Source organism: Triticum dicoccoides, chromosome 4A, assembly GCF_002162155.2.
Source record: "Triticum dicoccoides isolate Atlit2015 ecotype Zavitan chromosome 4A, WEW_v2.0, whole genome shotgun sequence".
Taxonomy (NCBI): domain Eukaryota; kingdom Viridiplantae; phylum Streptophyta; class Magnoliopsida; order Poales; family Poaceae; genus Triticum; species Triticum dicoccoides.
This window is the reverse complement of record NC_041386.1, coordinates 296101703-296116431: the sequence shown is the minus strand read 5'-3', so window position 1 is coordinate 296116431 and position 14729 is coordinate 296101703. Positions and strand designations below refer to the sequence as shown.

General features: G+C 47.8%; 1 pseudogene; it reads left to right on the top strand.

Annotated features, from left to right (window-relative positions):
• LOC119283502 overlaps positions 1–8031 on the top strand; it is a 64196-nt pseudogene extending 56165 nt beyond the window's left edge.
• The last annotated feature ends 6698 nt before the right edge of the window (positions 8032–14729 follow it).

The following is a 14729-nucleotide window of genomic DNA, read 5'->3' as shown; positions in this document are numbered from 1 at the left end:
CAGGCGGCGGATATCCTCACCCGCATCAGCGCAAAACGCAATGCGGTCCCCCAACATCTTTTTGGAGAGGTTGTTTAAGCCATCCGTGGTATCGGAGGGGACACCGGTAACAATAGTCCGGACCGGCCAAAATGCCCGATACCAAACACTCTGACATAATTGGAGGCTCTGCCACCGAAATAACACCTTCATCCCACGTAATAATGGCCATCATCGCCTCGTGGACAGAACCATTCCTGGCCTACCTAACTAGGCAGGAACTTCCCGAGGACCAAAATGAGGCACCCTGCATAGTGCGGCAATCTAAAGGCTACAGGGTCCATGAGGGAGAGCTGTATGAAAAAAGCACTACCGGAGTCCTTCAAAGGTGCATCTCCAAAGAGGAAGGGCGGAAGCCTTTGGCAGAAATTCATGCCGGACTCGGTAGCCACCACGTCGTAGCCCGGGCCCTTGTAAGCAAGGCCTTCCGTACAGGTTTTATTGGCCGACGGCCCGGGTAGATGCACAGGACTTGGTCCAACGCTGTGTCGGTTGCCAGCTTTTTGCAAACCAAAGCCACATGCCACCCACCGCCCTCCAAACAATCCCCATTACCTGGCCCTTCGTTGTCTTGGGGCTTGACATGGTTGGACCCCTTAAAGGGGGAACCCATAAGAAAACATACTTACTGGTCATGGTGGATAAATTCACCAAATGGATAGAAGCCAAACCTGTTAAAACGGCCAAATTCGGACCGGTGATAGACTTCATATCCGGGGTTGTACACCGTTATGGTGTCCCCCACAGCATCATCATTGACAACGGCACAAACTTCATGGCCGACGAGGTAAAACTCTGGTGCAGCAACATGGCCATTAAGCTTGATTATGCCTCTGTCTATCACCCACAAACTAATGGCCAAGTTGAGCAAGCAAATGGTCTTATCATGAGAGGCATCAAGCCCAGATTAGTGCGGTCCTTAAAGGAGTCTAACACGCACTGGGTAGAGGAGCTCGACTCCGTACACTAGGGGCTGTGAACCATGCCGAATCGTACTATCGGATACACACCCTTCTTTATGGTGTACAGCGCAGAGGCGGTTCTGCCCTGCGACATAATTCATGACTCACCTCGAGTGCGCATGTATGAAGAAAGAGAAGCCGAGCTCGATCGCTAGGACAGTCTGGACACCCTGCAGGAGGAGCGCGACGTGGCAAAAGCCCGTTCCGCATTCTATCAGCAACAGGCTTGCAGATACCAAAGCAGAGAAGTACAGGCCAAAACTTATAACGTTGGCGAGCTAGTTCTACGCCTGCCGGAGAAGAAAAGGACCAAGCTCGAGCCCAAATGGGAAGGTCCCTTCATTATTGACCAAGTTCTGACCGGTGGAGTGTACGCCTAGTGCATTGAATAATCGACTTGAGCCGAACCCATGGAACGCAGTCAGGCTCCGAAGATTCTGCGCCTAGTGCCGGACTCTATGTTCGTCTCCTTCCTCTGTCCATTTATTGCATATACATTATCTGTCTTTTTTCTCTTTCTTTCTTTTATTCTTCCTCAAGGCCTTCAAGGTCCAACGTGTGCCTTGCTTGCAGACTATTGAAGTGATAACCACGCTCATTATACCTGGGGGCTTCTTACACAGAAGCTTAATTATTTATCTTGGCTTCATGCCCCGCACATGTGTTATTCTTTCGCATGTACCTTTTCTCCGCCATTATATGCATCGATATGACTTAATTTTTGGCCAAGCTGGGTTGCCTGGCTCTTGTATTTATGCCCTACGTTCCCGTTAATTCGGCTAGGGCATAAGGGGAGCACCTCTACAATTGTTACTGCCGGTTCAGCCGGATGTGTACCTGAGACTGGGTGAAGCCGAAAGCTAGCGTTCTTAAGCGAATATTCGGTCGGTGAACAAAAGATGATTTTTATTTATTTTCCATATGTGCCCACAGATGTTTTTTGCCTGCGTCTCCTTTCGCAGTCCGGACATGCACTTTAGGGCATGCGTACCCAGGGAAAGGAACCCTTAACGGAACTATTCTCCCTGGAAGATGTTTCTTACTACCCATGTAATATAACATAACTAGTTGGGTACTTGTCTGTTCAAGCACTAATGACCCCTACGCCTAGTTTCCACGCATACCCTGGTTCTTATATAACTGAGCAGGTATTCGGATACACTCCGGACTATCGGGTCCCGAGGTTGAAGCGAAAAGGTCCGCCATGACAAATGATTTACAATCCGGCTAGAAGGCATTATACATGTCACTTTAATTACATAGTCATGTAGACTGACTAAATTCCTCTTCTATACCATCCAACAGGTTGTCTAGCCTACAATCATGTTGGGAATACTTTGCGGCTAATTCTACTTGCCCATATACTAAGCTAATGGGGATCTCTTTCCCATCGGGCCCCACAGGTCCGACCTCGGCCATGTGGTTTGGGTCAGCCTTGGGATACCACGTCTTCACCATGGCCCAGGCTTCCCTGGCACCTTGACGGCAGGCCGATATCATCCATAATCGGAAGCGCCGCCATGCTCCCTTGAGCTTCTCCGCAAGCTCTCCAATGCCTGCTGGCAGGGAGACGGATGGCCACAAGGCCTGGGCAATACCTTGCATCACCTGTCGAACTTGTTCGTGAAATTGTGAGAGCTCGGGTAGAAGATCACCCGCAGACCCGGGCATCTCCTTCGCGGGACGACCCGTCAGCATACCTGCATACATAACTCTGTTAGCCGGCTTCTCCGCCGCACCCTTTTAAGGGTTCATTCAAGCACTTACTGAAAATACCACGTCGAAGCCGCTTATTCTCCTTCACAGAGTCCGCAAGATGGGCTCGAACGTCTTTCAGTTCCACGCTCAGCTTGGTATTGGCGTCTTGGAGATTGTTTTTCTCCCGCATGACCTTAGTCAGCATGCGTTCGCCAGCCTTTAGCTGTCGTATGACATGCTGGTCCTCCGGGTTCTCTCCGGGGTCATCTACAATATCTATTGTTAGATCTGCAGCAATGTCGCACACTATATGGTACCTATCATTCTTTGAAACAAATGTTACCAGCTGTGTACTTTTCAGGTTCCTTCAATGCGGCAACGGCGGCCCGAAGTTGGGTCTTGCATTCCTCCTGCTCCTGTGACAGTCGAGTATTCTTCTCTGTAAGAACCTGCACAATAAATGATCCTTAAATCAGTTGTGCCAACTGTTTCAAGTCTCAGGGGCTACTGATATATATATATATATATATATATATATATATATATATATATATATATATATATATATATATATATTCATCAAATTTTCTTACCCTTACATCCTTTACATATTGGTCCATGGCTCTGGCTAGACCATTTTGAGCAGCACGGATGTATGCATCTCCCGAGTTGAATGCATCAAACGCCTCTCGGGAGAAACAAGCGTCATGGAGTATGGCTCGGCGACGCTAGTGATTCATGGCGCTCTCCACTTCGGAATTCATAGCGGATATCTTATCCGCATCCTCTGTAGAAGGAGCATCCGGCGTGTACCTCGTGTTAGCTTCCACCTCTGTGTCCGGCCCTGGAGCCCGACTGGTAGAGGCGTGATTGGCGACCTCTCCGGATATTGTCCAGCGAGCGTTCTTCCTTCTAGGAAACACGGGTGTTATTATGTTTTTAAATACGACAACCACGGAGTGAGGTGTTGCATCATACCTCTAGGCCGGCGTCTCCGTCCGGACCGCCTTCCTTTTTAGCCTGTCCGGCTTTGAAACCCCTTGTTGGTGAGTCGCCGCGGGCTCGGCATGGCGTCCCGAGGGCCTTCCCTATAAAACACCATTTGTATATGGTAGGTGAAGTGCATAAAAGGAAATCCTTTTCAAAGGTTGGGGCTCCGGTCTCATTTACCTGCAAGGCTGGGAGTAGCCCAGGGTAGTCGGCTATAATGGCCACCATGGCGTCATCACAACTTAGCTGATAGAAAATCCTATCAATCAGCTCCATGAATATGTCCGGATCCTCTTTCAGGCCAGGGTCGAAGACCCGCTCAGGATCCTCCGGTTGTGGAGGTGGGCTATTAATCTCCCCTACTGCCTTACATAGTTCATGCGATGAAACGACAAGGTAAATATTCATCACGAAAACAAGGGTAGGATGGAAGTAAAAAGAGCGGAAGCTCACCCAGCTTCGAGGGTTGTTCATGGAGAATCCATCCCATGGCATGATGCGGAGGAACTCCTCTTCTTTCCCCTTATACAGATAGTATAGAATTTTTGCTAGAGCAGCAATTGAGACCGGTCCCTTGCGCCCGCAGCGAGTGGCATCATCTTCCCCGTTGAAGTGCCACATGGGGTGACCTCGATATTGAAGTGGCTGCAACCCCCGCATAATGCATATTGCCATAACCTCGGTTATGGTCAGTCCTGATTTGGCCAGCAACTTTATCCGGCCCATCAGATAAAATATGTCTCTATCATCTTCCTCCTGTGGGCTCCGTGGGCGCCAGCTTAGGCGATTCTTCAAAGGGGCGTTGTCAAACTCAGGATGCTCGCTCCCGCAGCCCATCCCATCCCAGCCCGGCCGATGAATGCTCGCTGAGGGAGGATGATGTGGTTTGGATCTGAGGATCCTCGTCTCTTTAATAGACAGTTCATTCACATAGATGGGGTGGTAAATGTAAAAACACCCTGGCTCCTCACATTCGCTTGACACGTGGAAGATGGCCATTATTGGACGCAGAAGCCAAGAATCGCAACATTTATGAGAAGCCGGACACTATTTAGCAGGTACTCAGAGTTTGAAGAAGAACCCGCCTTGCAATGCCGAAGACAATCTGCGCGTCGGACTCATCGTCATTGAAGCCTGGTTCGGGGGCTACTGAGGGAGTCCTGGATTAGGGGGTATTCGGACAGCCGGACTATATCCTTTGGCCGGACGGTTGGACTATGAAGATACAAGATTGAAGACTTCGCCCCGTGTCCGGATGGGACTCTCCTTGGCGTGGAAGGCAAGCTTGGCAATTCGGATTTGTAGATCTCCTTCCTTGTAACCGACTCTATGTAACCCTAGCCCCCTCCGGTGTCTATATAAACCGGAGGGTTTAGTCCGTAGAGATAACAACAATCATACCATAGGCTAGCTTCTAGGTTTATCCTATTCGATCTCGTGGTAGATCAACTCTTGTAATACTCATATCATCAAGATCAATCAAGCAGGAGTAGGGTTTTACCTCCATCGAGAGGGACCAAACCTGGGTAAAAACATCGTGTCCCCCGTCTCCTGTTACCATCCGCCTAGACGCACAGTTCGGGACCCCCTACCCGAGATCCACCTGTATTGACACCGACAGGTGGTGATACAACCATCTACTCTGATGGTGAATCGTCCATAGGCGAGACTAATTCAATGTATCAGCTGCAAGATGGCCGGCTTGGGGGTTGTTCCCATGGTGACAGTATTCTGGACCCTATGAGCCGCCGAATAGGGTCGCAATTTTCATGGCCGGTACACAGCCCGCGCAGAATTCTACAACTGCAGCGGCAATGATTTCTGGGTCATCAGTGGCGATGGTGGCTGAGGCAGGAGACCCTGTGCGCCCGCCGGCTCAGGTCTTGTCCGACTTATTGGACACTTTGACAACATTGTTGACAGCAGAGGTTAATCCAACAAATCAAACTCAGCATAACGCGAAAGTTGCAAAACTACAAGATGAGATAGCTCAGGCCAAGGGAGATCTAGCGGCTGAGGATGCGAGGATGGCTATGGAGTGAGCTGCACTGGATGCTTATGCACAACGGATCAAGGATGATTCCTTCCGGCTCCCGTTGGATCAGAACGCTTCAAACAAAGTCATGAGGAGAAGGTACCGGAGTCATCTTCCTCCGGCTTACGAGGCGAGGAACCTCTTCAACACACCTAGTGCAGGGACCAGTGACCCGCGGAGGTAAACCGAGTGGTAGCCATTCCTAGGAATGGAGCGCCTTCTTAGCCACGCACGAACCGTCTAATACCCCGCCACAGTATGTACCGACGCCACCGTGTCATTATTCTAACCCGTTGGATAATATGATCGCCACGACGACACGATTGGCGGCTCTCCCAGTTGAAGGCGAGTCTCCAGCTGCGGTTGAAACAAGGAGGGCTAGAGAGCTTCTTCAGACAGCATTGGTACAGTAGGAGACTTATTCTTACAGTCGTGAAAGGATTCACTCAACCCCTCTCCCAAGCCGGTGTTATAGCAGGCACATGGACTCCCCAGCCATATCAAGCAGTGAGCAGCACTGTAACCCGCCCCGTGGACATGACCCAGCGTGTGGTGGTGTTAATACTCAGGCCCTGATGGATCAGGATAGAACATGTCGGGAGGCTAAGCTAGCGGCTTAGTACATGACCCATCAACCATCTCTGGCTTATCCAACGACTTCGGCGGAGGCAGGCGTGGCCTCTAGAACCACGGGCGTACCATGTTTAGTACCAGCTCTACGGAATGAGCATTTGTCCAAGGATTTCAAACGACCTCGTAAGGTGCCTAACTATACAGCCGACTTACCCCTGAGGCGTGGATTGAGAGTTACGAGATGGCCATGGAGCTGTAAGAGGTCAGCGATGCTGCGTGTGCCAAGTACTTCACCATGATGCTGGATGGGATGGCCCGTACTTGGTTAAAGGGATTTCCTGCCAATTCCATTGGGTAGTGGGCCGAGTTAAAGGCCCGGTTCATCCAGATTTCTAAAGATATGTGCAAGCAGCCCATGTCAATTCTGGATTTGCATGCCTATGCCCAAGAAGAGGGCGAGTCAACGACCCATTGGGTGCACCGGGTCAAAGCCATCCTGCACTCATCGGATAACATTAATGTCGGAGAAAATTGCCGTTTTTGCCTCTTAAACAGAAGCTAGGGTGACTCAAGCGCCACTGCAATGACATGGGGGAGCTGATGGCAGCTCTGTTTAAATATGCTGACTCTGATAGTACCAAGGATCCCGAGTCTGATGATGAAAAGACGGGAAAGGGAAAGAAGAGTGGCAACACCAAGGGCCAGCATCATAACCCGACGAGTCAGGGGGGCAATGGTAAGCGCAAGACCGATTGTAATTTAGACTCTAGGACCAATACCAACACGCAGAATAATGGTCAGCGTCGTAAGGGAAAGCCACCTCCTCAGGCAGGAGAGACAGCTATCAATCTTGAGAAGATGATGAATGAGCCCTTCCCAAAGCATGGTACGCGGGAAAGGCCATCCGGTCACCTTTGGAAAGACTGCCACATTATGTAGGAGTTCAAAAATTCCAATTTGTTACAGAACAATCATGGGTCAGGCGGCGCCTCAGGTTCTGGCTCTCATGGTCCAGGTTACGATGGTAGCAGTTCTAATTCCAGTTTCCAGGGTCACCCAAGCAATCAAGGCAATCAGGGTGGTTATCATCAACAGTCCGGTCAGGGGAACCAGAAGCAGCAATCGGGGTATCAGAGTAACCTGAAGCAGTTGAATAGTGGGCCGTACCACGTCTTCACCATGATTTTATGCAAGCGAGACGAGAAGCTCTGTAAAAGAGCGGTGAATGTTGTTGAGCTGGCGGTTCCCTGTTACTTGCGATGGTCTGAGCAGCCCATTGTGTGCAGTCGGGAGGATCACCCGCCCCGGGTCGATAATCCGGGTCAATTGGCTTTGGTGGTGGCGCCTTAGGTTGGAGGGTACAAGTTCACTAAGGTACTCAAGGATGGAGGCAGCAGTATTAATATCCTTTACTATGATACTTTTCATCGTATGGGATTAACTGATAAAAATCTTACGCCGTCCAATACTGTTTTCCATGGAGTGGTGCCTGGTAAGTCGGCATATCTGGTAGATCGCTATGGAAGTGGCCTTCAGAGATGAATATGACTCCAGGGCTGAGACGCTAACCTTTGAAGTAGTCAAGATTCAACGTCCATATCACGCGCTGTTTGGATGGTCGACTTATGCCAAATTCATGGAACGACCTTGTTATGTATATCTGTAGCTCAAAATGCTGGGTCACAAGGGCACTATTACAGTACATGGGAGTCGCAAGATGGCCTTGGAGTGTGAGGAAGGCGATGCTACTTATGTTGAGTCTGTTTGTGCGACAGAGGAGTTGAAGTTCTACAAGGACAATGTTGACCCGACAGACATGATGTCTTTTAAACAGCCAACTACGGAGCATGATCCAGTCTTGAAGTTTAAGTCGGCAGATGACACCATGCTAGTTGATTTCGTTCCTGGCGATTCATCCAAATAGTTCAACATTAGTGCTAATCTGGATCCGAAATAGGAAAGTGCGCTCATCGAGTTCATCCATGAGAACCGGGACATCTTTGCATGGAAACCTTCTAACATGCCAAGTGAACCGAGGGAACTCGCTGAGCTCACTCTTAACATTGATCCAAAGTATAAACCGGTCAAGCAATTTCTTCGTCGTTTCAATGAACAGAGGCGTAAGGTCATTGGTGAAGAAGTGGCCCAGCTCTTGCCGGCTGGGTTCATTGTTGAAGTTTTTCATCTTGAGTGGTTGGCAAGCCCGGCGTTAGTACTAAAGAAGAATGGCACTTGGCGTATGTGTGTGGATTATACATATTTTAAACAAGGCTTGTCCGGTTGATCCTTTTGCTCTCCCCCGTATTGACCAGATTATTGATGCTACGGTGGTTTGTAAGCGTTTGAGTTTTTTGGATGCTTATTCTGGTTATCATCAGATCAAGATGGCACTTAAGGACCAGGAAAAGACACCTTTCATCACTCCTTTCGGAGCCTTCTATTATGTGTCTCTGCCTTTTTGGTTGAAGAGCGCCCAAGCGACTTACCAGTGGTGTGTGCAAAATTGCCTTCATAGTCAGATCGGGCGTAATGTTCATGCTTATGTGGATGACATTGTGGTGAAGTCCAGGGCAAAGGAGACCCTGATCGATGATTTGAAGGAGACTTTCGACAATCTCCGGGTTTATAAGATGATGCTTAACCCGGCCAAGTGTTTTTTTGGTGTGCCAGCTAGTAAGCTTTTGGGTTTTTTGGTTTCAGAACAGGGTATTGAAGCTAACCCGGAAAAAATAAAGGCTATCACCTCTCTGGCTAAACCGGCGTGTATCAATGATGTTCAGCATTTGGCAGGTCCTATTGCGGCCTTAAGCCGGTTGGGTGAGAAGGATATCCCTCTGTACCAGATGATGAAGAAGACAAACCACTTTTTCTGGAGTGATGCTCCTAATCAGGCATTTGTGGCCTTGAAGAAACAATTGGCTCAGCCGCCAGTTCTTGCTGCTCCTATTGATAAAGAGCCTTTGTTGTTATATGTGGGTACCAATAGCCGATATGTCAGTGTAGCCATTGTGGTAGAAAGGAAAGAGTCAGGCAAGGAGTATCCGGTTCAATGGCTGGTATACTACATCAGTAAGGTGCTTATTGAGTCCAAATAGAGATATCCACATTGGCGGAAGATTGTATATCGGGTTTTCATGGCTAGCCGGAAGCTTAAGCAGTATTTTCTGGGTCATCCTATCACTGTGGTTAGTTCTGCCCCTTTAGGGGATATCATTCAAAACAGAGAAGCCATAGGTCGGGTAGCCAAATGGGCCATTGAGCTTGGACCTCATGGCTTAAAGTATGTGCCTCGTACAACCATCAAGTCTCCGGCACTTGTGGATTTTATCAATGATTGGACAGAGTTACAGATTCCTGAGGAGAAGCCAGATAGCACACTATCCACTTTGATGGGTCCAGGAAATTGGAGGGCTTGGGGGCTGGACTTGTCCTGACTTCCCCACGAGGTGATAAATATTCTTATGTTCTCCGGTTGATGTTCCCTTGTACTAACAATGCAGCTGAGTATGAGGCCTTGCTCCATGGTCTTCGGATGCCTAAGGAGATGAACTTAAGCCGGGTGAGGTGCTTCGACGAATCAGATCTGGTAGCTCAGCAAGTTTCTGGCACTTGGGATTCCAAGGATCCACTCACGGCGGCTTATCATCGAGAGGTTGATGCTATTGCGGGTCACTTCAAGGCTTATCAAGTTGAACATGTTGACCGTAGGAAAAATGAGGCGGATGATGCTTTAAGCTAGTTCGGGTCTCAGCGTAAGCCGGTGCCACCTAACACTTTTCTGGATATTCTGCATAACCCTTCTGTCAAATTACCTACAGAGGAGGATCTTGCTATTCCTGACTTGGAGGCACAACTGGTGGCGGCTCTTCATGCTATTCTTGATTGGATAGTTCCCTATTTGGTTTATATGACCTGGGGCGAGTTACCTAAGGATGAAACTTTGGCCAGGAAGATAACCCGGTGGTCTAAGTCAATGACTATTGTCAATGGAGAATTGCATCATCGCAGTGTCACAGGGGCGTTCAGCATTGTGTTTCTCCTGAAGAAGGCTGTGAGATTCTATGAGAGATTCATGAAGGAGGTTGTGGTCATCATGCCGGGTCTAAGTATCTCGTAGCCAAGGCTTTTTGTCATGGGTTCTATTGGGTGATGACTCTTGCTGATGCGAAGGATCTAGTCAGTAGATGTGATGGTTGTCAGATGTTCTCACGACGCATTCATGTGCCGGCTCAAGAATTGAGGATGATTCCAATTACTTGGCCATTTGCAGTCTGGGGGCTTGATATGGTTGGGCCTTTCAAAAGGTCCAAGGACAAAAAGACGCACCTCATGGTAGCGGTTGACAAGCTTACGAAATGGTTTGAGGCAGAGCCGGTCAGCAAATGTGATGCGGCGACGGCGGTTCAATTCATGAAAAAAGTGATTTTCCATTTTGGTTTTCCCCACAGTATTATAACTGATAATGGCACTAATCTATCCAAGGGTGCCATGGAAGAATTTTGCCAACGTGAGCATATCCGGTTTGATGTATCATCAGTAGCTCACCCCCAGTCCAATGGTCAAGCTGAGAGAGCCAATCAAGATATCCCGAGAGGCATCAAGCCCCGGCTTATGGTTCCTTTGCAGAGGACGCCGAGTTGTTGGGTGGATGAGTTACCCTCAGTATTATGGAGTATCAATACTACCCCCAACAGATCTACGGGTTACACGGCTTTCTTCATGGTTTATGGAGAAGAGGCGGTTCTCCCTAGTGACACCCGTCATGACTCACCCCGTGTGGCGGCGTATGTTGAAGCTGACAATGAAGAAGCATGTCAAGATGCACTTGACTTATTAGATGAGGAGCGTGACCTCGCAGCGGCTCGATCATCGATTTATCAGCAAGATCTGCATCATTATCACAGCCGCCGGGTTAAGACCAGAATCTTTCAAGAAGGTGACTTGGTGCTCTGGCTTATTCGGGATCAGACGGATATGCATAAACTATCCCCACCTCGGGAAGGGCCTTTTGTGGTCAGAAAGAATCTGAACAATGGATCATACTACCTTGTCGATGTTCGAGACCACAAGGACTCAGACACATCGGAGGAGGAGACCCGTCGGCCGTGCAATATTGCTCATCTTCGGCCTTACTACACATGAGCCACCGGCTCTTACAATGTACATATCTTGACAATGTATATATTATGATGATTATAATAAAGATGGCGCCCCTGCTAATACAGGGCCTCTGTTCGTTTCATCTTAGAGAATACTGAGTCTTTTTCACTACGAATGGACACTTGGGGGCTTCTTGCTTATTGAGCATAGCTGTGAATATCCCTCTTGATCCGGCTCATGGCCATAGTTAAAGGACATTTGGGGGCTTCTAGCTCATTGAGCATAGCTATGAATATCCCTCTTGATCCGGCACAACGCCACATCGTTAGATGGTCACTTGGGGGCTTCCTGCTCATTGAGCATAGCCGTGAATATCCCTCTTGATTCGGCACAACGCCACATCTTCAGATGGTCACTTGGGGGCTTCCTTCTCATTGAGCATAGCTGTGAATATCCCTCTTGATCCGGCGCAACGCCACTCTTACAAATCACTTGGGGGCTTCCTGCTCATTGAGCATATCTGTGAATATCCCTCTTGATTCGGCTTATACACCATAAAGCACTTGGAGGCTTCCAGTTCAAACATAGGTGTATTCACCAAAGAGAACATAGCGTAACCACCCTCGTGAGCTGGCTTGGAACGCCAGGTGTATTCACCAAAATTTTCTGGGTTCTCCTGCTTTTTAGAAACTGCCACTCCGCCCGGGTAATCCTAGAATGTCAAGTTGAACTCTTGAGAGTCGATCTTACATTCACCCTGAACTTTTCATGGTTAAAACGGCGGTCATGTGAGGCCGGATTCACAAAGTGTAAAAGGTTAACTCTGTGACTTGGAAGCCATGAATGCCTTGGAGTTTTAGGCTTGGCGGCCTACGAAAGCCTCGTTTTCTCGATTTTGATTCATTATCTTTTTTTGAGCATTTTTTGGAGTCATGTATTTACGCCATATTATTTTTTGGAGTCTTTTTATTGAGACAATTCAGGCCATGAAGCCTTCATCCTTATGGATCATGCTTAAACATATCTGGAGTTTCATAACTTGGACTGGGTTCAGACTATAAGTCGCCAGTATATGATAATTAAACAGGGCATTACATGACAATTAAATAGGGCATTATGTGTCGAACCTTTCTGGGTTGACACCCTTACTACCCAGTGAATCAATCTTCTTGGCCTTGACGACCTAAAGCTTCCGGATCATCCTTCTCCGGTTCTTCATCCTCCACCTTCTGGAAGTTTGGTGATGATCTGTCAATGCCACGCAAGGCTTGGAATTTAGCTTCATCATCTATAAGGTTGGACGGATCAACTTCAAGGGTGAAAGTATGCTTATGGATTGGAGGAATCAGATCCATCACTTTCTAAGCCAGCGTGGGCATCTTTTGATTCTATGTATCATAAGCTGACTGATATTTTGAGAGATTTGTTTCATCAGCAATCAGAGTCACCAGAGGACGTATTTCTTTAACACAGGCGGCAAAGTGTTTCTGGTCAAAAGAAGTGCCATCTTCTTTCAAGCTTGGATACCCAGTAGCTACCTCAGCCGGGTCTAGCTCTGGTAACCATGCCTTAGCACGGCTCAAGGGCATCACAGCGTCGCCTCTTGCACATGGCCGTTTTATCTCTTGAATCCTCGCAGGCAGAATCGACAATTTTTTCAAGATGTCACTTAGCAGATTTGGTCCTTGATTTGTTGGAGAAATCGTGGCTAGCATGCGCTGAGTTCTGGGATACAGCCGGAGAAGTATCTTTGCAATAGAACCATGTTTGGTTCCAATCTTTGGGTGACTCGGTAGGCGAGCATAGGGGAAGACATCATCTCTTCTTCGTTGAATTGGGACCCCGCCAAATTCTAAGCTAGGTCCGTTAGTACACTAGTTCTGCCAGTTCAGATAAAAATATTCCGTAAAGAGCTCAACACTGGGCTCTTCTTGAAGGTACACTTCACAGAAAACTTGAAAGTTGCAGATATTTGACACGGAATTGGGTCCAATGTCTTGAGTATGGAGTCGAAAGAAGTGCAGAACATCTCAGAAAAATTTAGTACCGGGCAATGAGAAGCCCCAATTCATGTGACCAGCAAAAAACAATGACCTCGCCATCCTTTGGCTGAGGTCTTTCTTCGCTTGATTTGGGGGTGCACCAATGCAAGACACTTTTCGCTGGTAAATAGCCAATTTTGATATAATCTTTGAGCATGTCTTGAGTGACAATGGAGGGAACCCAATTACATGAAGTGAGTGTCTTCGGCATTGCAAAGGACGAAGCCTAAAAGAAAGAAAATTGGCCGGTTTACATTGATTTGTTAAGCCGGAGGTAAACATTGCAGTATATATTCAAATTGGTGGCTTAAAAGGGGCCTAATGACATATGGATAGTTATAAACCGGTGATATAAGCCATCATGACAGATCAAGATATATCAAGAGCGAATTCTACTAAGTGTTGAAGCAAACAGGATTCATAAATGGATGCTGGGATTTTGGATCTGGGACACTTCGGATAATGGAAATATTTTTGACCTAAATTATAGTGCTCGAGCAGTTCATATGTTCAGATTGGATTTTCTTATGCGAAGGAGTTAGTCTAATAACAAAAACAAGTATCACGGCTGCCGCCGTGTAGGAGGAGTGTTAAGTTTGAATCAAAGTTAAAAGCTACAACGAAGAACAGGGATGGACTCCGACGAACTTGCAGGAAACCCTAATGATATATAAAGGAAAGGGAAGGAGGAAAACTTACTTGAGTTGTTAAGTGGCGAAGGCGCGGGACCAAGCTCTGGACAGATCAGGTCGATGCAACGGCCGTTGTCGATGTAGTAGCAGAGGTCGAGGACGCAGGCGGAGCTCGAGTGCTGGAGTGATGCGAGGAAGAAGAAAGAGATGAAGGGGCAAGGGGGAGAAAAGAAAGGGACCCCTGGTCCTATTTATAAGGATGCAAGGATAAGCGACATGAGCGGGAACCGAGGAGACCAAAAAATGGATATGTGACGACGGAAACGCCTTGATTTTCGGGATGGTTATTAAAGATAAGGATCCGTTAAGATATGCTGGGTATTGTGCAAAATTAATGATAGATGATGTCTTGGTGGGTCTCCGAAATTCCAAGAGATGATGTCATGGCGGGTTACAATATCTTACATGAGCAGGTGAAGAAGGATTTTTTCTAAGTGTTGATGATTGACATGAACCAGTTCAAATCAACCTGGGCCTAATGTTGGCGATATGACTATTGGGCATGACCCGCCCAGAAGGGGCCGGTTTATCCCAGTGGCGGTTCATCAAACTAAAGCCCATGAATATGTTAAAGATGGCGGTTCATAAAGCAGATTCA